Below are 22,602 nucleotides of genomic sequence, written 5' to 3'. Positions count from 1 at the left end.
TCTTAGCTCAACCTACTAATTTGCTGGGACTACAAAGCACAGAAGAGTGTGTTAATAGCAGCAAAACCAGATTTCAGATGTTTAAAATATAAAACCTCTTTGTTTCCTAAATGAATAAGTTGCAACTTAAATAAAGATGAAAAATTGAACACTTTTAAAAAGATTTCTATATACCAATCAGTTGCATCATGTAAAATTATACAATGTCTTTTTAAATTATAAGCAAAAATGTCAAAAAGTAATGCATGACATATAAAGATAAAACAATGGATGTATAACTTAAAGAATAATGACAAAATGAAAGCATGTGTGCCCATCACCATTATCATTTGAGCTGGGGAGAAGGCCCAATAGTTAAAGGTACTTGCTTGTAAAGCCTACCTGCCCAGGTTCAACTCCCCAGTACCCCATGTAAAGCCAGATATGCAAAGTGGCACATGCATCTGGAGTACATTTGCAGTCCTGGTGCGCTCTCATTCTCTCTCTCTCTCTCTCTCTCTCTCTCTCACACACACACACACACACACACACACACACACACACACACACACCCCAAATAAATAAATCAACACTTTTTAAAAAAAGAAATAGACTATTATCAGTACACTGGAAGACTGCTATACACCCCCCTCTAACTCACTCTCCCTTGCCATCCCTTGGAACTAACCACTCTCTAAAACTATATTTTCTGACTAACACTATAGTTTTATCAGACTATCTAACAATATAACAATATAGTTCTATTATTTTGTTTCTACTTCTTCTTAGAGATTTGTATAAACTGGATCATGCTGCATACATTCTTCTGTGTGTGGTTCATTGTTTTATGTGATGTTTTTGAAATTTCACCACATGCAAATCTGCACTGGTAAACCATCCATTTGCATGATGAACAGTTCATTTGTACAGATATTTTAAGATTTACCAGTTCCAATTCTGATAGTAATGTGACCTGCTCTTTTCCAAATCTCCAGGATGCTGATTGTCTACACCATTACCTTGGTTACAGTAACAGCAGAATGGTGAGCTGACTTTTCTAAGGACAATTCTTCCTGACTAGTGGAATGTTTCAAATGTTTCACATTAGTCACAGTTTTCCCTTCCAGGATGAAATATACATCCATGTCTGATTAAAAAGGTATTCTCATATGCCTTTTTGATTGTTTTTGTCAAAAATTATTATTGAATTTTGGCAAACAACTGCTCAGCATTTATAATGAGGTGTGATTTTTTTTTTTTGTTTTTGTTTCTCGAGGTAGTCTTACTCTAGCCCAGGCTGACATGGAATTCACTATGTAGTCTCTGGCTGGTCTCAAATTAACAGTGCTCCTCCTATATCCTGTCTCCCAAGTGCTGGGATTAAAGGCATGAGCCACCACACCTGGCCTGAGATGTGATTTTTTGAATCAGGCATTCCAACTTCACAATTTTTACATACCTTTGGGATGCATATATGTGTGTATGCATGTTCATATATGTTTGTGTGCACATGTGAGCACATGCATGTAGAACCTAGAGATCAAAACTGGGTGTTTTCCTCAATGGTTCTCCACCTTATTTTGAGACAATGTCTCTTAAGGAACCCAGGGCTCAATGAGTGGGCTAGACTAGCTGGCCAGTGTGCCCTAGGGATTTACTATTTCTGTCTCTCCAGCACATGCCTCCATTCTCAGCTGTTATGTGGGTGCTGGGATCTGAATTCAGGCCATCATGCTTGGGCAGAAAGCACTTTACCTATTGAACCATCTCTCCAACCTTCAACTTCATCACATTTAAATGTGGAACTATGATTAAATCATGGAAAAAATCTTCCAAAGGTAATAGTGCTTTAACCTTAAAATTTATAGCCAGAGGGCTGGAGAGATGGCTTAACCATTAAGGTGTTTTCCTGCAAAGCCAAAGTACCCAGGTTCTATTCCCCAAGACGCACATTAGCCAGATGCACAAGGGGGCACATGTGTCTGGAGTTTGTTTGCAGTGGCTGGAGGTCCTGGTGCGCCCATTCATTCTCTCTCTCTCCCTGTCTCCCTCTTTCTCTGTAAAATAAATAAATAATTTAAAAATTATTGCCAAAATTTATTTATGAATTGGACATCAATGTTTCCAAATCATATTAGCCTGTAGCCACCCCCACCTTTTATTTATTTATTTATTCATTGTTTTGTTTTGTCTGGTTTGTTTTTTAATATTTTTTATTGACAACGTCCATAATTATAAACAATATCCCATGGTAATTCCCTCCTTCCCCCACTTTCCCTTTTGAAACTCAACTCTCCATCATATCCCTTTCCCCCTCAATCAGTCTCTCTTTTATTTTGATGTCATGATCTTTTCTTCAAATTATGATGCTCTTGTGTATGTAGTGTCAGGCACTGTGAGGTCATGGATATCCAGGCTATTTTGTGTCTGAGGAGCCCATTGTAAGGAGTCCTACCCTTCCTTTGGCTCTTACATTCTTTTGGCCACCTCTTCTGCAATGTACCCTGAGCCTTGGAAGATGTGATAGAGATATTTCAGTCATGAGCACTTCTCTGTCACTTTTCAGCACCAGGGTGTCTTCTGAGTCATCCAAAGGTCACTGCCATCTGAAAAGAGAAGGTTCCATAACCAAAAGTGAGAGTTGCATTAATATATGGGTATGAATGTTAAGAGAAGTGCTTACTGGGCAGTTTCTACCTTTTATTTATAATTTTAGAAGCAATGTTATTCATATCATAAAGTTGATTTGGAATAATACTTTTTTTTTTTTAGTGCTGTTGAATGTCTAAATAGCACCAGCATTGTCTTCCCTTTAAAACTTTACGATGACTCGGTACAAACAAATAGACTTGAAACTTTGTTATGTTGTTTCTATTTCTGTTCAGGAAATCATCTTGTTTACTTGTGTCTATGTCTTCTGATGCCTGGTTGAGTATAGTATGTTTTTAGGTAAACATGATTTTTCTTTTTCAGATTTTCAAATATATTTTTACAGGGCTAGAAAGATGGTATAGTGGTTAAGGTGCCTGCCTGTGAAGCCTAAGGACCCATGTTGGATTCCCCAGAACCCACATAAGCCAGATGCACATGGTGGAACATGCATCTGGGGTTTGTTTGCAGTGGCTAGAGCCCTGGAGCATCCATATTCTCTCTCTCTAATGAATATATATATATATATTCACAGAGCTAAGTGAAGTTATCTTATGGTTCTTTTAATTTTCTCATTCTGTCTTCTATTTCCCTCATATCATTTCTTCTATGTATTTGGTAGTTTGTTCCTTTCTTATTAGCTTTCCTAAGTATCTTCTTTATTTCATTGCTGTTTTAAAGAATATTTTTGCCAAGCAAAGAGAATTTTATTCTTGTACAATTGTATTTGCAACTGCTGATTCTGCTCTGTTGATATCCAGCAGTGATTTTCAGAGAAGTCATTAAGGCACTAGACTGATTTATAATAAAAACCCTTAAAATGCAGATGTTCTACTGAAAATTGCCACGAGTCTCAATAATATTAGCTTTAGCATCTCTGAGAAAAAATATGAAAAAAATATTCTTTCTGCAGTGTTGAATTAGATGAAGGATCAATTATAAAGAAAAATTTCATCAGGAAAAGGCTATTGTCCTGCCTGGTAAGGTGTCTCTGCTCCCAGGCAATAGAGAAACCAGCTGGTTAAAAGGAATGAGGCCCAGTGCTGGTCGGGCATGGGATGGAGCTGTGCAGGTCAACACCAGCAGGAGATGGAGAACAAGCTACCAAGCGTATCACACTAGTGTTTCTCCACCTCTTTGTCAACTGTCACATGATTTTCTTTCTGGGGATTTCAAAATACTACATTTCGTTGTTTATTTCATATTAGATTATACTTCCTATATTCTAGATCCTTCCATTTGCTTTGCTTCTTTTTTTCTCCCAGCTTGTGCTAGACCTTTATCACTGTTCAATCTTCTGTTTCTCCAAATAAACTGTTTAAAATCTATTGTATGTGCTTATAAAAGCCACATTGTGCTTTATCCCATGCCTGGGTATTTCACACGCTCATCATTGTTCTTTTGTAGGAAGTCTGTGATGTTACTTTGCTGATTTTTGACCCAGAAGTTGATTAAATAAGAACTCTTAAAATTCTAGGTGAAAGGAATTTTCCTCATGAATTACCTTGTAATTTATAATTTTATGTCATTGTAACATATAAAATTGATTGCATCATTTCTATAATGTACATTTTTAAATTTATCAAGTTTCTGCTTGAACTAAATTAACCAGATAATTTCTGGTGAATATTTAGGAGTTAATGAAGCCAGGCATAATGGTTCACATTTTAAATCCCAGCCTTGGAAAGCTGAGATTGGATCGTCAAGGGCAACCTAACACTACAAAGTGGGTTTCAGATCAGCTTAGGCTACAGTGAGACCCTGACTAAATAAAAAGGGAAGAGAAGGGAGGGGAGGGGAGAAAAGAAAGAAAGAAAGAAAGAAGAAAGAAAGAAAGAAAGAAAGAAAGAAAGAAAGAAAGAAAGAAAGAAAGAAAGAAAGAAAGAAAGGAGGGAGAGAGGGAGGGAGGGAGGGAGGGAGGGAGGAAGGGAGAGAGAGAGAAAGGGGAAGGGAAGGGAAAAGGGAAAGAAAGAAAAGGCAACTGAAAAGAAGTGGGTTCTATTTTTTTCAGAGTAAAGATTTTGAGAGGGAAGAGAGAGAGAGAGCTGGTGGGGGGGGGGGATAGATCTAACCTGTCAGTTCTATTATAGTTTTTTATATCCTCACTTATTTTTGGTCCACTGACCTGTTGCTAAGGGCCTTTGCCCCACCATGCATATGGTAGGAATGCTCTGTTCTGACCTCTTAAGTTAGAGATGGCTACGTTGATTACTTGGAACAATAAAATATCAAAACAGTGGCATGCATCGTGCCAATAAAAGCCTTTAGATACTTATGGACAGTTCACTGTGTTGTCACGTACTTGCCACCGTTCGTAGAGAACACGCCAAGTGAAGGAGGCTGTGTCAGCCTGCATTCCTTAGCAAGAAGACATTGAGAAGAGGCCCCTGTGTGATAAAAGTGTTCTGTGAGCAAGATTTCTTCTTTGTTAGGTTGAGCTACTGAAGTTTGGGAAGTGTTTGGAGTTTTTGTTTTTCCTATGTGTTTTTATAGAGCTGGAAGTTGAACCTGGGGTTTCATGCATGCTAGGTAAGCACTGTACCTGCAAGCTATATAACCAATCCTAATTGTGTATTTATTTATAGTGCTAACCTCATCTATTCCAACAGAAAGAAGGAGGACAGTAGGATTCAAGGTACATTGATTCAGCCATGGTATAATGTGATCCAAAACAAAATGCAGATTTTTCTAACATTCACTCCTAACTTCAGCTTTGGATGGACACACACACACACACACACACACACACACACACACACACACACAAAGAAGAAGTTCTAGCCAGGCAGGGTGATGCACGCCTTTAATCCCAGTGCTCAGGAGCAGAGGTAGGAGGATTGCCGTGAGTCAAGGCCATCCTGAGAATACATAATGAATTCTAGGTCAGCTTGGGCTAGAGCAAGACCCTACCTTGTAAAAACAAAACAAAACAACAAAACTCAGAAGTTCTAAGACATATTCTGCCATGAAGTAGAAGCAGCCTGACACAAAGGCTCCATTTTTCTACCTTTATCTAAGCAGTAGGGAATCTGCCTATTGGGAAGATGCCTTAGCAGTGTCTTCAAGACGGAATACATTTGGACTCACCATAGCATCCAGCAATGTGTTCTCTTTTGTAGTTACCAAAAGAAGTTGGAAAGTTGTGGCTACCCAATACCTTCACACAGATGTTCTTTTTGTTGTTGTTGTTCATTATTTATTTATTTATTTGAGAACGACAGACAAAGAGCAGAGAAAGAGAGAGAGAGAGAGAGAGAGAGAGAGAGAGAGAGAGAGAGAGAGAGAGAGAATGGATGTGCCAGGGCCTCCAGCCACTGCAAACAAACTCCAGATGCGTGTGCCCCCTTGTACATCTGGCTAACGTGGGTCCTGGGGAATCGAGCCTCGAACTGGGGTCCTTAGGCTTCATAGGCAAGCGCTTAACTGCTAAGCCATCTCTCCAGCCCCACACAGATGTTCTTAACAGCTGCACTTGTGACTAGAAAAAATGTGGAAGCAACCAAGATGCCCTTTACAAAATAAATGGAGAAACAAACTATGGTACATCCAGAGAATGCAATAGAACGAATGCCAAAACCACATCAGCTATCAAGTGAAGAGAAGACAGCAAATAAAATGAACTTCATATTACAAAGTAAAAGAATGTAATTTGATTATCCTGTACAGTGTGTGATTGTAATTATATTTCCTTTGGGGGAAAAAGGTGGGCAGAGGTTTGAGGAGAGTCAGATAACAGGTGGAACACACAGGATAAAAGATAGATATATAGATGATCAACAGATAATTCTTTGAGGCAAGGTGGTGTTAGTTCATCTAGGAAGGCTCTGAACTAGAAGTCCTTATGCCTTAACCTCCCAAGTGCAATGATTACATGTATGCATCACCAGCTAGATGGAGAATTTTTAGTACAGTGAAAGTACTCTGATGCTGGAATAATGCATTATGTGTACATTTGTTAAAATTCAGAAAGTGAACAATATCAAGAGTGCATCCTGTTGTAAACGTTGGACTTTGAGTGCTAATGATATATCAATTCAATGATATGTCAGTTCATTTTTATTTTTATTTATTTTATTTTTTTAGTTTTGTTTTTCGAAGTAGTCTCACTCTAGTCCAGGCTGACCTGTAACTCACTATGTAGTCTTAGGGTGGCCTTGAACTCATGGCAATCCTCCTTCCTCTGCCTCTCCAGTGCTGGGCTTAAAGGTGTGTACCATCATGCCTGGCTATGTCAGTTCATTTAACAAACAATGTAGGACTCTGTGGGAATATTGGTAATGGTAGAGACTATGCATATGTGTGCGGCAGAGGCTATACAGGAAATCCTTTTACCATCATTGAAATTTTGCTCTGAACCTAAAACTTTTCTCAAAATTAAAGTATAGTACATATAAATGTAAATACATTTTAGTGAAGCAACTCTTGCCACTGATTCCCTGTGTATTTTTACAGAGTATGTGTACATACAGGTACATGTCATTTATTCACAATGGAAATATTTTCCCATTTGGTAAAATATTTTAGAGATTATTAATCATTAGAACAATATTGTATCATTTTGTAGAAATGTATCCTAATTTAATATTTGTTCTCACACGTGTTTATATGGATAGATATGATATAATTACACCTACCAGAGAATTATAAAAGAATTGTGTATTCCACCAATTTACGTATGAAAAAGGGTTGAGTCAGTCCTGCCATTTAAATGGCACTATCTAAATTCTATATTCTCATGGATGTCAAATTCATGTAATTCATTGATGGATATGAGAAATATCAAATAACCTTTGTCCATTTATGGAAACACATTTCTATTTTTTTGTTCACTTTTTTCTGTTGATTTAATCAGAAGTCACTATCAAAGAATGATTTATGCATGATTTCTTAAGTCATCTAATTAATTTTTAAGGTTTGTAGATGTACCAAAGACTTTTTATAAGAGAAAAATGGTCATTAAAAATAACAGAATCAGGGCTGGAGGGATGGCTTAGCGGTTAAGGTGTTTGCCTACAAGGACAAAGAATCCAGGTTTAATTCCCCGGTATGCCTGCTTTACAGTGGCTGGAGGCCCTAGTGTGCCCATTCTCTCTCTCTTTCTCTGTCAATAAATAAATATAAATATTCAAAAAGTAACAGAATCAATGTTATCAGCAGGAATTTATGAGAAAAAGAATAGTTTGAAAAATAATGCTGCCCAATTTTTCCTCTATTTAGTTCATATATCTCCCATTCACATTAAGTTGTGCTTTAAAATATTTTATGGGTCCTTTGTGAAAGACTGAAGGTTACTGAATGTATGACTTATTTTTGCAAATCGAATTTTTCTTTAAAATTCAACAAATTTTCAATGAGGTTTAATTAGGCACAGAAGTGGTTCAGAACTCATTTTAAAACATGCATGATAATTAAGGAACATCAGAGAGTATTGTCACATTCTAAACTGTAAACAACTGACTGTTACTGATTTAACCAATTCCAAATATTACCTGGTAGTACAGAGAAGTGAAGCCTAGTTTTTTTCAAGGAAAGTGTACATTAAGGTAATGATTTACTTGGCCCTTCTTCTCCAAAAATAGTAGTTACACCAGATATTGCATTTATCATTGCAAGGATCAAAGTTCATGTCATTTTGGAGCTGAGAAAGAATGTAGGTACCTTCCCATCCCTTATCAAGTGAGGACACTGACTAAGCCAGTGTCATATTTGGTGATGAACTGACTCACTGAAGACATATGGCTTTAAGCCAGTTCCCTTTCTACTCCACTTTGCTGTGCCTGTATTAATATATGTTAAGACACCCACAACACTATCTAACAAGCTTACCATGGTATATTTTTAATTTTTTTTATTTGTTTGTGAGAGAGGAACAGAGAGAATGACATACAAGGGTCTCTCATTGCTGCAAACAAACTCCAGAGACATATGTCACTTTTTGGCATCTGGCTTTTTACATGGGTACTGGGGCATCAAACCTGTAGTAGTAGGTTTTGCAAGCAAGTGCCTCTAACCACTGAGCAATTTCCTCAGCCCACCATAACATATTTTTTCCCTGCCCCAAATGGCATTTTTTTTTTTTGGCATGTAAAAAAAAAAAAAATCTTTCACAAGCTAGGCATGGTAGTGCATGACTTTAATCCCATTACTCAGGAGGCTGACACAGGAGGGTCACAGTGAGTTCAAGATAAGCTTGGGGCTAGAGTGACAGACCCTATCATGGAAAAAAATTTATGTTGGGAATCTCTATAAGTCATAGTAGAGATATACTCTTTGGGGCAAAGAAAACTTCTTTCATTCAGGATTTCATATTCTGGTAGGAAAATGGCATTCCTATGATTTCTATGATTATGCCCTAAGCAAGAATGAGAAATCCTGAGGTTTGTTTGTTTGTTTTGGAATGGTGGCATGTGCGTGTCATATGTGTCATCACTGACCTAAGATCTACCACAGCCAGTCATAATCATGTTTATACTTATGATGGCCTTTATATGTTTTAAAACAACAGTCCACTGATGAAGCAGGCATCGTGTCCATATCCCAGCTAAACAAGCCACAGCTCAAAACTGGAGATGTGACCTCAGTCTGAAACCTGGACTTAAAGAACAAGAACTCTAGGTTTCTGGATTGTAAACCAATGTTTTGGCCATAATATAAATCAATCTGAATTCTCTAAATTCCAAGTACTTATTTTTCTTGTAATTCTGAAGTCACTTTAGAAGGAAGATCCTTTAGTGGAAGTTTAGGTAACTTAAACATCCAAATAATAGCATGCTTTCTTGGAAAGGGGAAAGAGTAGCACCCAAAAATTCCATGGAAGTGCCTGTGGCTGTGGTGAACTGTGAAGATGGCATTTCTCTAAAAGCATGAAACCACGGTCATCTTTGAGCTCCTGTTTGTTTGTTCCATTCCTTGTCATGCATTGGGGAAATGTCAAATGAAATATTGCTGAAATTAAATATGTCTGGAAATAAATATACCAAAATATTACCAATCTCTGAGTCACTGAATTTCTAGTTCATTGCATTTTCTCTGCTTACATATTCCACATTTACTACAATGATTACTTTTATTATCAAAAAGTATATAACTCAGGCTGGAGAGATGGCTTAGTGGTAAAGGCATTTGCCTGCAAGGCCAAAGGATCCCTGTTCGATTCTCCAAGACCCACGTAAGCCCGATGCACAAAGGGGAGCACGTATCTGGAGTTCATTTGCAGCGACTGGAGGTCCTGGCATGCCCATTCTCTCTCTCTCTCTCTCTCTCTCTCTTTCTCTCTCTCCCTCCCTTCCTCCCTCCCTGTCTCTCACTTGCTCTCTCAAAATGGAAGAGAAAACAAAATTTTTTAATTATATACCTCATCAATATCTGTATATAATTCTCAACTAATTAAAAAGGGAAAGAAATTCAAGGTTTCTTTATATATATAATCTTTTTTTTTTTTTTTTTGAGGCAGGGTATCACTGTAGCCCTGGCTAACCTGCAACGCATTCTATAATCTTAGATTGGCCTTGCACTCACTGCAATCCTCCTATCTTGGCCCCCAAGTGCTGGTGTTACAGGCATGAGATATCACACTGACTGCAATTCAAAGAATACATGGATTAACAAATATTTGGAATCTTCTCTAGCAAATGAACATTATTTTAATGTTATTTAATTTTAAGTCTTCTAGTAAACTAAAGAATTAATCCAGGAGCTCTTTCATTATTTTAACAAATATTCATTGAGCATACATGTGCCAGGTGGTTTGTCAGAAAAGAAAAGCACTGAGCAGAACAGTTCTTCCCTTCCTGGACTTCCTATCTTAGATGGGGAAATTCTCCAGAAAATTGCATTAAATAACATTAAAATCAGTAAATATAGTATAATGTGTTAAATAGTACTAATAATTAGAGAAAAAAAAACTATACCAGAAGAATGAAGTGATTAAGGTGGGATTTGGGGAGAATTCAGGGAAGGTCTTACCACAGAGGGAGAGAGGAAGGGAGAAGCAGATGACTTCTGAATATATTTGTACAGTAAGACCAACAGGATTTCCTTCTGGAGTGTTATAAAAGTCAAGCAAGACTCAGAAGTCTGAGTGAGCAGTCCACAATTAGCATGTTCCTTTCCTGAAACAAGACAGACTATGGGAAAAGCAGATTTCACGAGCTCATTCTTGGATATACTGTTTGAGGCGCTTGTCCTCTGTCCAAATGGAAATGTTAATTTGACACTTGGATATCCTCACCAGAGTTCAAGAGACAATTAATGGACTGTGAAGCATGTAGGCGACATGGAAAATCCATCAGACGAGATGGCAGCCACAAAGATTGAGTGTATTAATTGTTCAATTCATTGCTGTGATAAAATACCTGACAAAATCAACTTAAAGAAGAAAGGGCTTATCTTGGCTCTTAGTTCTGGGATATAGTGCTGCAGGGCGGGGAAATCACAACAGTGGTAGCATGAGGCAACTAGTCACAATACACCTGTGGACAGGAGGCACAGCATGATGGATGTTGGTGTTCGGATTGCTTTCTCCTTGTTATTCAGTCTGAGACAGCAACCCATGGTGGGCGGGGGGGGGGGGGCGGTGGTGTCCCACCCACATTCAGGATGAGTCTTCCCTGCTCTGTTAAACCTTCCTGGGAACACTCTCATAGATGTAACCAGAGGTGTGTTTGCATGGCCATTCTAAATCCAGTCAAGTTAATAGTCAAGATTATTAATCACAACTCATAGCAGAAATCCAAAGAATGATTGAGCCCCAGATTCCATCTGCCTGTACATATCACGGAAATGAGGGTAACTGCATGAAAGAATCTCCAGGGAACAAGTAAAGAAAGTGTTTAGCAGCTGGAAGGATAGCTTAGTGGTTAAGGCATTTGCCTGCAAAGCCAAAGGACCCAGGTTCTATTCCCCAGGGCCCACTGTTGGCCAGATGCACAAAGGGGTGCATGCTTCTGGAGTTTGTTTGCAGTGGCTGGAGGCCCTGGAGTACCCATTCTCTTTCTCTCTCGCTCTCTCTCTCCCCCCTTTCTCTGTCAAATACATAAATAAATAGAAATAAAGTATTTTTTTAAGAAAGCATTTAAAACAAAGGACATAAGGGCTGAGGAGGTGGTTCAATGGAAAAGGACTTTGCTCCACAACTCTGAGGACCCAAGTCCAGATCCCCAGACCTGCCTACCAAAGTGGAAGCTGTGGTGGCTTTGAAAACCTAGCACACCTATGGTGAGAAGCGTGGTGGAGACAGAATTTCCTGATACCTTGTGAGCATAATGATGAATAACCAGAAAGAACAGACCCTGCCTCAAAAAGAAACAGAAGGCAAGGATGAAACTGAAAGTGGTCCTCTGACTTTCACACACAAATCATGGCACTCACACATCCACACTCACACACATACACAAACAAATAATAAATAAGTCATTTTTTTAACAAAAAGAAAGAGGGGAGCTAGAGAGTTGGATCAGTGGATAAGAGCACTTCCAATGCGGGCGAGAAGATCCAAGGGGCCTAAAACTTCCAGAGCTGGATTCCCTAGCACTCACATAAATAGCATGTCTATAACCCTAGTATTTTGGGGAGCAGAGACTGGAGAATCACTGGGAAACCTGCAGAATCAATGACAGACTCTGTCCCATACATGAGTAATGGGAGGAGACAACCGACACTCTCATCTGCACACACACATGCATTCCAGAATGAAAGTCAGAAGGCAAGGCGAGGTGACATAGTCAGCTGATGGTGAGTCAGAGACAGCAGTGTGCTGAAGACAGCTATCTCTCAGATAATCCTGACCGGTGTATGCTCCTGGGAATAATTATTTGTAACAACTATGACAAAGGAGAAGTATTTTAGAGGTCGTTATGGTCTGTGTATAAGAGTACATGGTATACTGGAAAGATGGCAGTGAGAGGGCCAGCTTCACGCTGTGTAAGTGTCACGTCCCACATTTGGGAGATGGAACCAGGATCAGCCTCCTTACTCTACTACTATGCACAAGGAGGAAACAATCCTAGTGTTCCTAACCAACCTAGGCACCTGCTCAGTGTTAATATTCTCCTATCCTAAATGGGATAGTTCTTTTTTTTTTTTTTAATTTTTATTTATTTATTTCAGAGCGACAGACACAGAGAGAAAGACAGATAGAGGGAGAGAGAGAGAATGGGCACGCCAGGGCTTCCAGCCTCTGCAAACGAACTCCAGACGCGTGCGCCTCCTTGTGCATCTGGCTAACGTGGGACCTGGGGAACCGAGCCTCGAACCAGGGTCCTTAGGCTTCACAGGCAAGCGCTTAACCACTAAGCCATCTCTCCAGCCCAAATTGGATAGTTTTTAAAGTCAGTGTGATGGGCAGTTTCTAATATACTTTGAACTCTACAAAATTAGTCCTAGGAAATCCAACTCCTTATTTTTCTTTCTAATTATTCAGGTGTCTCGCTAAACTTTTTTTTTTTTTAACTTTTTGAACTGACGTCTCACCACTGTAATCAGGCTGGTCTAGAACTCCCTATTTTAACAATTTTATAAAGGAAGTTTCTTTTTCAGACAAGGTTTAGGACAACATTGCTTTCACATATATTTTATGTAAACTTTTATATGCATGATAAATTCCTCAAAAAAGAAACAAACCAAAAATAAAAAGGAGCCAGGTGTGGTGGCGCAAGTCTGCAACCCCGTACTTGGGAGTTGAGGTAGGAGGATCCCCAAATTTTGAGGCCAGCCTGGGCTACAGAGTGAGTTTAAGGCCAGTCTGGAATAGAGTGAGATTCTGCTTCCAATAAGGAGGAGGAGGAGGAAGGAAGAAATGCCTATATGTCTCTATTCATATGGAAATGTGTTGCTACAAGCAAGAAGTTGCCAACCTTAGAATTATGTGTGTTTAGCTAAAGAAGCATATATACACATGCACTATGCAAATATGCATAAACTATAGTTAATATTTATTGAGTTAAAAGAAATTTAAACATTGGTTATTTCTGGGCAGTTCAACTGCAAATTTCTCCTATGAATTTTCTGTTTGAATCTTTAAATAATGATTGCTTTTCTTATTAAAATATCTTTCAAGGTAGATAATAAATAAGACAGAATCTGAAAGCTAAATGACACTGTCAGAATTTGTAAGCCAGGAATGAGGAAGTGTTTGTAAGACTGGAACAGAGGGTTCCTCCTGCTGGGGACATAGAGATAAGGAAAGCTGGAATTCTTCCTTGTTATCTAAGGCTCACTGAGGAGGAAGCAGACGCAGATGGGAAATGAAACAGAGAAGCTAAATCTGTAACTTAGGGCCTCACTGGTATTTGGGAGGTTGTTCTGGATGTCCAGCTTCCTGACCTTCATAAATTCCTGCTTGGCTGGGCTTTTTGTTGTTGTTGTTTGTTTGTTTTTTCAAGATAGGGTTTCACTCTAGCCCAGGCTAACCTGGATTTCACTATGTAGTCTCAGGATAGCCTAGAACTCATGGCGATTCTACTACCTCTGCCTCCCGAGTGCTGGGATTAAAGGCGTGCACCACCACGCCCAGCCTGGCTGTGCTTTTTGCAACATCTGAGTCTAGGGTCCTTTTGTACTTTCCTATTTCTCCATCATCAAAAACCACTTTGTTTCTGCCTATTCCCACTCTGCTGCATTTTACCAGGGATGCCAGCATGCTCATGGTTTAGAATCAAATAACCTAAGCAAATAGTGGAGTTGTGCAAACACCTTCTTCAGGTATTGCCAGGCCTCCACTATCTGCCTCCCTTACAGTCCACTGCCACCCACATGGAGCACCATGCCCGTGAGACTGCAGTGTGTGTACACCCTCAGACGGTAAATAAAATCTCCAGCAATGTCACCCCTCCAATGGACCAGCTGGGTCAGGTTCACCTCATTGTCCCTTGGAGTTCTGGTGAAGAAAACCATGTAAATAAAAGTCTCACTAAAACACTGGATTAAGTTTACACTTATGGTCTGTGAATGAAACATTCACACACAATTATGGTAAAAAGTAGAACTGATTCATTGAAGCCTATAGGTCTTTGAGTTATCATAACATTTTATCTAAAATGCCTATATACCCTTTTTCACCGTGTTCATTTACCCCTCCTTATCTCTTCTTCTCCTTTCTCTCTCTCTCTCTAGTTTCAAACACTTAGACTCAAGTGATCCTCCCACTTCTGCCTGAGTAGTAGCTGGGACTACAGATGGTTACTACATACAGTCCCCACATTTTCTCATTCTTTAAGAATTAATAATAATTAATAATAACTATCTTTTGGAAAGTTTTTGAAGCTCTTCCACTTCTCTAGGCTCATCATGTTTAAGCAAACCTGTTAATTGGAATAACTCAAAATATGTCTCTCACCAAACCACAACAAAATATCATAAATGATTTTTAAAGACCTATCTCAACTGTTCTATTCACTGATGGCATTCTTCACCAAGCATGAGAAGCAGAGTAATGTCCCCTCCAAAACCTGAACTGGAAAATATGTTTGTTTTTAAGGCAAAAGAGCTTGGCAGATATGATTAAAATAAAGATTCTGAATAACCCAAGTGGGCCCAATATAAGTGGAATCAGGAGAGTAAAAATTGAAAATACTGTGTTGTGATCCAAAAAGCATATGTGGGCTCTAGAAAGTTGAAAGACAAGAAAACAGACTCTCCCCTTATTGTAGACAGCTCCATGTTGCTAGGATGAGCATCCCAATCAGACACAGATTATGGGAGAAAGAGATTTACTTCAAGCTCACAGATTCAGGGGGGAAGTTCCATCAGTGGTGGGAGAAGCTGCTTTCATACATCCAAGCAGAGAGAAACAACCAAACAGACAGCAAAAACGATAAGCAGAAAACACAAACCCCACAGCAAGCAGCAGAGACCTCACCAGAGCTCAGACTTCTCTACAGATGTTTTTGCTAGAACTCAGATCCACCCCTAGCAAGACCTTAGGGTTAGACTCTAGGACCCACCCCCAGTGACACCTCCTCCAATCAGGCAGCAGTAAATCCAAGTTACAAGTTTTAATAAAACACCTGAGCCTATGGAAGCGTATATTTAAATTACAACACTCCTAAGTAAAGGATCTCTACCTGCAGCATAAGTCCTTTGAGAAAAACACACAAGTCAAGAGAAGTACATTTCTTTCAGAAAGGTAAGAAGGATAGACAAGCTCAAAATTCATGATGAACTGGTCCCACAGGCTTAAGAACACTATGTAAGGTAGTTTTATGTTTTGCACATGTATCAGGTCACATTAAAACTAAGGGCCTCACAAACATTTCACCGTGGGCTTACATGCCCTGGGCACAACTAGAATCACTGTGGTTAGCACTGCAGAACAAGTTGTTCTAGTAGAGTGAGAACACATCCTGAATGTTCCTGACATTTCCATGTCACTCCCAGTATTGCATTCTCTGTAGTGTGCAAGATCTGGGTCAGCTGAAGTCATCTGGGGACCTGGTGTCCTGCACTTGGGAGTCTCCAGAAGGAACACTGTCCCACCAATACCTTGAGTTCAATCTAATAAGATCCACTTTCACTCTTCGCACATTCAGAACTTAATGATAATAAATGTGTGTCTCTACTCAACTGTGGTAATTTATTATACCAGCAGATAACATACTAACTCACCTGTGCAATTTTATTTATTTATTTATTTGAGAGTGACAGAGAGAGAAAGAGGCAGATAGATAGAGCGAATGGGCATGCCAGGGCTTCCAGCCACTGCAAATGAACTCCAGATGCTTGCACCCCCTAGTGCATTTGGCTAACACGGGTCCTGGAGAATCAAGCCTTGAACCGGGGTCCTTAGGCTTCACAAGCAAGCGCTTAACTGCTAAGCCATCTCTCCAGCCCACCTGTGCAATTTTCTGTCACTGTCCCCCAGGAATACAGAATCCATAAGATAAGGTGTCCCCTCAGAGTGTACCCATTCACTTTGTAAGCATTCAACAAATACATGGGTCTTTGTATACTTACATGAGTTCTGAAACTAGGGTTTAAAATTTTAACATTAGCAAATGACTCCAGAGATCAAGAATACAGTATTTTTCTGCTGTGGTCTTAGGACTCTACTATGTGTGGCAACATTGGAGATGTTGGGGATCAATAGAGGTCATGTAGGAGATCTCAGCTAAGAGCCCAGAACAACAATGTCATGTTGATTGTATTTCCCAGATTCTATGAGTTTGTTCATTCCTTTGTTATTTGTTTGCTTGTTTGTTTGAGACAGGGTCTCATCATTGCCCAGACTAGCCTTGAACTTGTAGTTCTCCTACCTCTGCCTCTACAAAACAGGGATTCCAAGGGGGCACTGCCAGGCTCAGCAATATTGTATTAAATATAAGATGGCTTTTGAGCAATTAAAATGCAAATTGAATGGCAATTCAACTTGCTGATGAATGTGAATGTTTCAGATGTTGGTGTTCTCAAGGTCAGAATCAGGGGTATCAGGCCTTAAGAGCAGCAGTTTTGGATTCAGCAAACTGAACTGAGAATCCTGACTCTGCCACCACTTTGCCCTAGGGTAATGTCCCTGGAAATTATTTCTTCATCAGAATAGAGAGGATAATAAGATTCATGCTTTAACATAACAACAATTCAGCAAAGAAATATATACAACAGATTTCTGGATAATGCCTGGCACAACACAATAGCTCAATGAGTGGTAACTTGAGAATCTGATTCACTAATCAATACACAGTGGTAGTTTTAATGAAAGTAGATGGTTTCCCAACTTATCCTCACTAGGAACCACTGGAGTTGGGTTATCTGATTTTGACCAGCCTAACTCCCCACATCTCCTTATTCCTAGATCCATAATTTCTGCTTAGCGATGAAATGATGTGTCGAACTGGATTCTGCCAGCTAGGGCTTCTTTTGCCTATTTTCCATCCAAAGATGGACCTCAGCCATAGGGAGAATTCTGGAGGTTAGATGGGAGCCACCCTAAATTAAAATGTAAATGTGGTTTTAGGGGTATGGTGAGAGGGCAGAAATGATGCTTTCTTTGTGGTCAAAATGGATCAGCTACATTTGTTAAGGTAATTTTCTTTGCCTGTGCTTTTTTTTTTTAACACTATGCACATCAGAATAAAACATCTTGTACTCTTAATTTGACTTTTGATGTTTTCATTCTAATACCTCATGTCCAAGATTAGAGAGGCAATAATTCCACTTACCAGAGGTGAAATTGTAAATTATATATAGATGTCAGATTCTTTCTTTATCAACACATAAATATCCTTTGTCTGAGATATTTTCTGTAAACACACACACACACACACACACACACACACACACACACACCTCAATCCCAATGGCTAATGAAGGAAATAATTAAAAAACAAGCCCTTGATTTTCTGGGATTTAAGATGGCATATTGTTACAATTTGGGGGCAGGTATGTCTCCTAACATCAGTTTTCCTGAATATAATGAAATCACACAGTCCCAGTCAAGAGGCTGGAGCTATGGGTGGGGTTATCATCTATAAACTCCTCAAATACTGACATCTTTCAGAAAAGGCAACTTCCACTAAGGACAGGGTTTCAGCAAATACTCTATTACTCCTCCATTGGCTTGTGTGGGGCTTCTCTCTGAATGGATCCTCTGCATAGAGAAGAATCTATTTTCTTCATAGCATTTTCTCTTTTTTCTCAATTTTTATTACCATCTTCCATTATAAAAAATACCCCATGGTTGGGCTGGAGAGATGGCTTAGCGGTTAAGCGCTTGCCTGTGAAGCCTAAGGACCCCAGTTCAAGGCTTGATTCACCAGGACCCAGGTTAGCCAGATGCACAAGGGGGCACATGCGTCTGGAGTTCATTTGCAGTGGCTGGAAGCCCTGGCGTGCCCATTTTCTCTCTCTCTCTCTCTCTCTCTTTCTTTGTCTGTCACTCTCAAATAAATAAATAATAATAATAATTGTTTTAAATATCCCATGGTAATATCCCTCCATCCTCCCCCCACTTTCCCCTTTGAAATTCCATTCTCCATCATATCCCCTCCCCATCTCAAACAGTCTCTCTTTTATTTTGATGTCATGATCTTCTCCTTCTCTTATGATGGACTTGTGTAGGTAGTGTCAGGCACTATGAGTTCATGGATATCCAGGCCATTTTATGTCTGGAGGGAGCATGTTGTAAGGAGTGCTACCCTTCCTTTGGCTCATACATTCTTTCCACCATCTCTTCCACATTAGACCCTGAGCCTTGGAAGGTGTGATCGAGATATTACTCAGTACTCCAGTCACTTCTTTTCTTTCCAGCACTATGATACCTTCTGAGTCGTCCCAAGGTCACTGCCATCTGAAAAGAGAAGATTCTGTACCCAAAGTGAGAGTAGCATTAATATAAGGGTATGAATATTAAGAGAAGTGCTTACTGGGTAGTTTGATAAGCATAGTATGTTCACTTATCCAGACATCAGCAGATGTTACAACCCTAGGGCTCATGACTACCCCTGTTTTAAGTTTTCAGTATCAGGGATGTATTCCCTCCCATGGAGTGGGCCTCAAGTCCAATGAGAGGGCAGTTGGTTTCCACCATTATAGATGTGCCGCTATTGTACTCGTTGACTCACTTGGCCTGACTGGCCAAATATAAGGCTTGCACTCCACTGTTGAGTATCTTCACTGGTGATATCTCTCCCATTGACCTGCATGTTGAATGGCTTCTTCCAGCTTTCTGTCAGCTGGTCTACATGGAGGAAGTTATCAGCTCAGTTCCAGCAGGATTTCTCAGGGGCCTTGCAGCCCAAGTATGTGGACTCTTCAGAAATAGGGTCTTACCATCTATTCCTGATGGGAAACCAAGGGCCTCAGCAATGGCCTACAATGTTTTGGGGCCATCAGGGACCTCCCTGGCCAACAACTCACTGGCAGGTATCCTATCCCTGGCACTGAAAATTTTCTAGCAACAATCTATGGCTCCTGAGTGTTCCATTGTCCAAAAATGGAGGATTCCATACGATTTACTTATGTCCTCTTAGATTTTGATTAGTCCTCCCTCCACCTGTCCTTTACTCAATCTCTTCCCCTGACCTCACTTTGGGCCTTTTCACTCCATTAATCTATTCTTCAAAACTCTTTTTATGACTGTGATTCGCTTGCCTCCAATTATAAGGACCATTATTAATTCCATTGTGTCCATTTCTATTATCCAGGAACCTTAATTTAATCACACCTGCCAAGTTCTTTTTGTCTTACAAACTATCATCTTTACAAGCTCAGGAGTTTGGAGGAAATATCTCTGGAGAGACATTAGTCTTCCTTCTACACTGGGAAAGGAGCACCATAGGTGGACAGGACAGATATCAACTTGATGGTGAATATCACTCTTCCACGATGTTTGTGTTGTAATCAGCTATGTGCCTCCTACAGTGATAGGTCTTTCATATTTTTCTTCTCTTCTGGTTTGGTGGGAGACATGTTAATGTTCTGGTCAATGGCTTTAACTAGAAAGAACTGAAGAAAGGTATGTGCTACTTCAAAGTGAGAGGGAACAGCAGCAATTCACTGGAAGACTTAAACTAACTCTCACCAAATAATAATAATAGTTGTTGTTATTATTATTGGTTTTTGTTTTGAGGTAGGATCTCACTCTAGCCAAGGCTGCCCTGGAACTCACTCTGTAGTACCAGGCTTGTCTCAAACTCACAGCAATCCTCCTAGCTCTACCTGGGATTAAAGGCATTTGACACCATAGCCGGCATTACCAAAGAAATTCTTATGTACTTCCCTATCTTCCTATATATCCTCCTTTATGAAAAACTAAAGTGCATTCCTTTTTTTTTTTTTGGTTTTTCGAGGTAGGGTCTCACTCTGGTCCAGGCTGACCTGGAATTAACTTTGTCATCTCAGTGTGGCCTTGAACTCATGGTAATCCTCCTACCTCTGCCTCCTGAGTGCTGGGATTAAAGGTGTGTGCCACCACGCCCGGCTTAAAGTGCATTCTTTACAGTGCTCAAAGGGGAGCATGTAGAATTCTATTTTCCCTCATCTAAGTCCAGCAGGTTTTCGTCTCGCAGAACTATTACATATGGGATCCAGGATTGAACGCTGGCAGCTGGACACTGTCACCCTCTTCTCTCACCACAGCTTATCACTGCTCTTATTTTGCCTTTCATAGACTTGTTGAGCCTTCTCACTTATTTGAACTATTAAAAAATGAGCCATCTTTTTCTACATGCCCACCACCTTGAGAAGATTCCTGCAAAAAGTTGTTCACTTTTGCAGTGTTTTCCAACAATGTGGATCTCTCTCTCTTTTTTTTCCCTGAGGTAGGGTCTCATTCTAGCTCAGGCTGACCTGAAAGTCAATGTGTAGTGTCAGGATGGCGTCAAACTCACAGGGATCATCCTACTTCTGCCTCTGGAGTGCTAAGATTAAAGGTATGTGCCACCATGCCCAGTTAACTATATGGATCTCATGATCAGATTCTCTATACAGATATTGCCTTATTTACCTTAAGATCAAGCAAAGAGCTGTTTGTAAACATAGTTCCCGTTTTGTTAATTTAGCCATAAGTATACCTGTAGATAAATTCATTTACCAACTTCAGTTTGAGATGCACCAATGCAATGTATGGTTCCATAGTCCTCAGTGTGTTAATTGAAGCCTTATTGAACCTAATAAAGGTGCCGTTGAAGATCTGGAGAAGGTGAAAAGCTGCAACTTCGTGTAATTCTGTGATTATTTCAAAAATAAAAGTTTAAAATATCAGACTGACCTCAAACTCCTGAATGCTGGGATTAAAGTGGTGCACCACCGTGCCTAGCTTGCCTTTTAGTTTTAGTTGGAATGTTCTCCACTATGCAACATCGTGAATTTTTTGTTTGTTTGTTTACCAAGGTAGGGTTTCACTGTAGCCTAGGTTGACTTGGAGTTCACTATATAATCTCAGGGTGGCCTTGAACTCACAGGGATCCTCCTACCTCTGCCTCCCGAGTGCTAGGATTAAAGGCGTACACCACTGCACCCAGCTTAATTTTTTTTTTACCACTAATGCTATAGTACTAGCTATAGGCATGATTTGCAATATGCTCAAAGGTAGCTTAAAAGTATTAAGTATACAGCTTCAGTAAGGGGAAGATTGAGGGCTATTACATGGCACATAAGATAAATTGGTATTAACAAATTTTCATGTATACTGTCTTTCTTCAGAATTTGATAAGCAAAATCAATTGAACTTTGTCAGAGAGTAATACCATGCTGTTGCTATACTTTCTCTATCCAGAGTGTGATTCAAAATTGATCTGTGCATTTTCAAAGCAGGAGGCATTGGTACTTTGACAGAGTTCTATTACAGCAACCATATTCCCATTATGCCAAGTGTCTAATGTACACCTAATGATTGTATTATACACAGGGAGCTGTTATGTGCTGATTACCAACTGCTGTTTATAATCTTTTGAATGCATTTTTTCTGGTGTTAAAAAGAGATGGAAAAGGTCCCACGAGGGAGAAAATGGAAAACAAAGTGATCCATAAACAATGGGGCTTCATATAGCTCCATGTGGCTACATGAAGCCTCATGATGTCTGAGAATCACTGACAAGTTTCACTAGCATGATGAATTCCTAGGGCTAATGGCAGTAAGACAAATGGTAGCTACTGGTTTGATATGTCCATGGAATATGGTAATAGTTCATGTCTCGAGTCCTGTGTTGCTTGTGCTGAACATCAACTGCTGACCTGACTATATCCCACCATAAACCCTTAGTCCTAATCAATGAAGGCCCAATTTTCTCATGGAGAAAGTGTCGGCTTATATTATCAGAGTTATTTGCTATGTTAGTTTCTCAATTGTATCTTTACAATTATGCTTTCAAATGTCTGCATGGTTTAGTACAGAAGAAAATAAAAGGGCATGGTTCCTCTGAATACATTCTCAATGCTTGGAAATAGATCATCTTGATAGAAAGCAAAAAGTTTGGGGTGTTTCTGAATGGGACTAGATAATGAAACACTTCACTTTCATGTTATGTAGCACCAGAAGGCAGC

The 22,602-nt window shown here is 39.6% G+C and overlaps 1 long non-coding RNA gene across 2 annotated transcripts in view; it reads right to left on the bottom strand.

The window, feature by feature from the left end:
- Window positions 1-2,527: 2,527 nt before the first annotated feature.
- Window positions 2,528-22,602, bottom strand: part of LOC123464096 — a 45,445-nt gene continuing 25,370 nt past the window's right edge. The window contains exon 3 of one of the 2 annotated variants that reach the window (XR_006639354.1): window positions 2,528-2,585. This is a non-coding gene — a long non-coding RNA (uncharacterized LOC123464096). Of the gene's footprint in view, window positions 2,586-18,882; window positions 18,908-22,602 lie in introns of those variants that run through there. The other variant, XR_006639353.1, reaches the window with a different exon arrangement.

This window comes from Jaculus jaculus, chromosome 10 (genome assembly GCF_020740685.1).
Source record: "Jaculus jaculus isolate mJacJac1 chromosome 10, mJacJac1.mat.Y.cur, whole genome shotgun sequence".
Taxonomy (NCBI): Eukaryota; Metazoa; Chordata; class Mammalia; order Rodentia; family Dipodidae; genus Jaculus; species Jaculus jaculus.
This window is presented reverse-complemented; position numbering and strand designations above follow the sequence as displayed.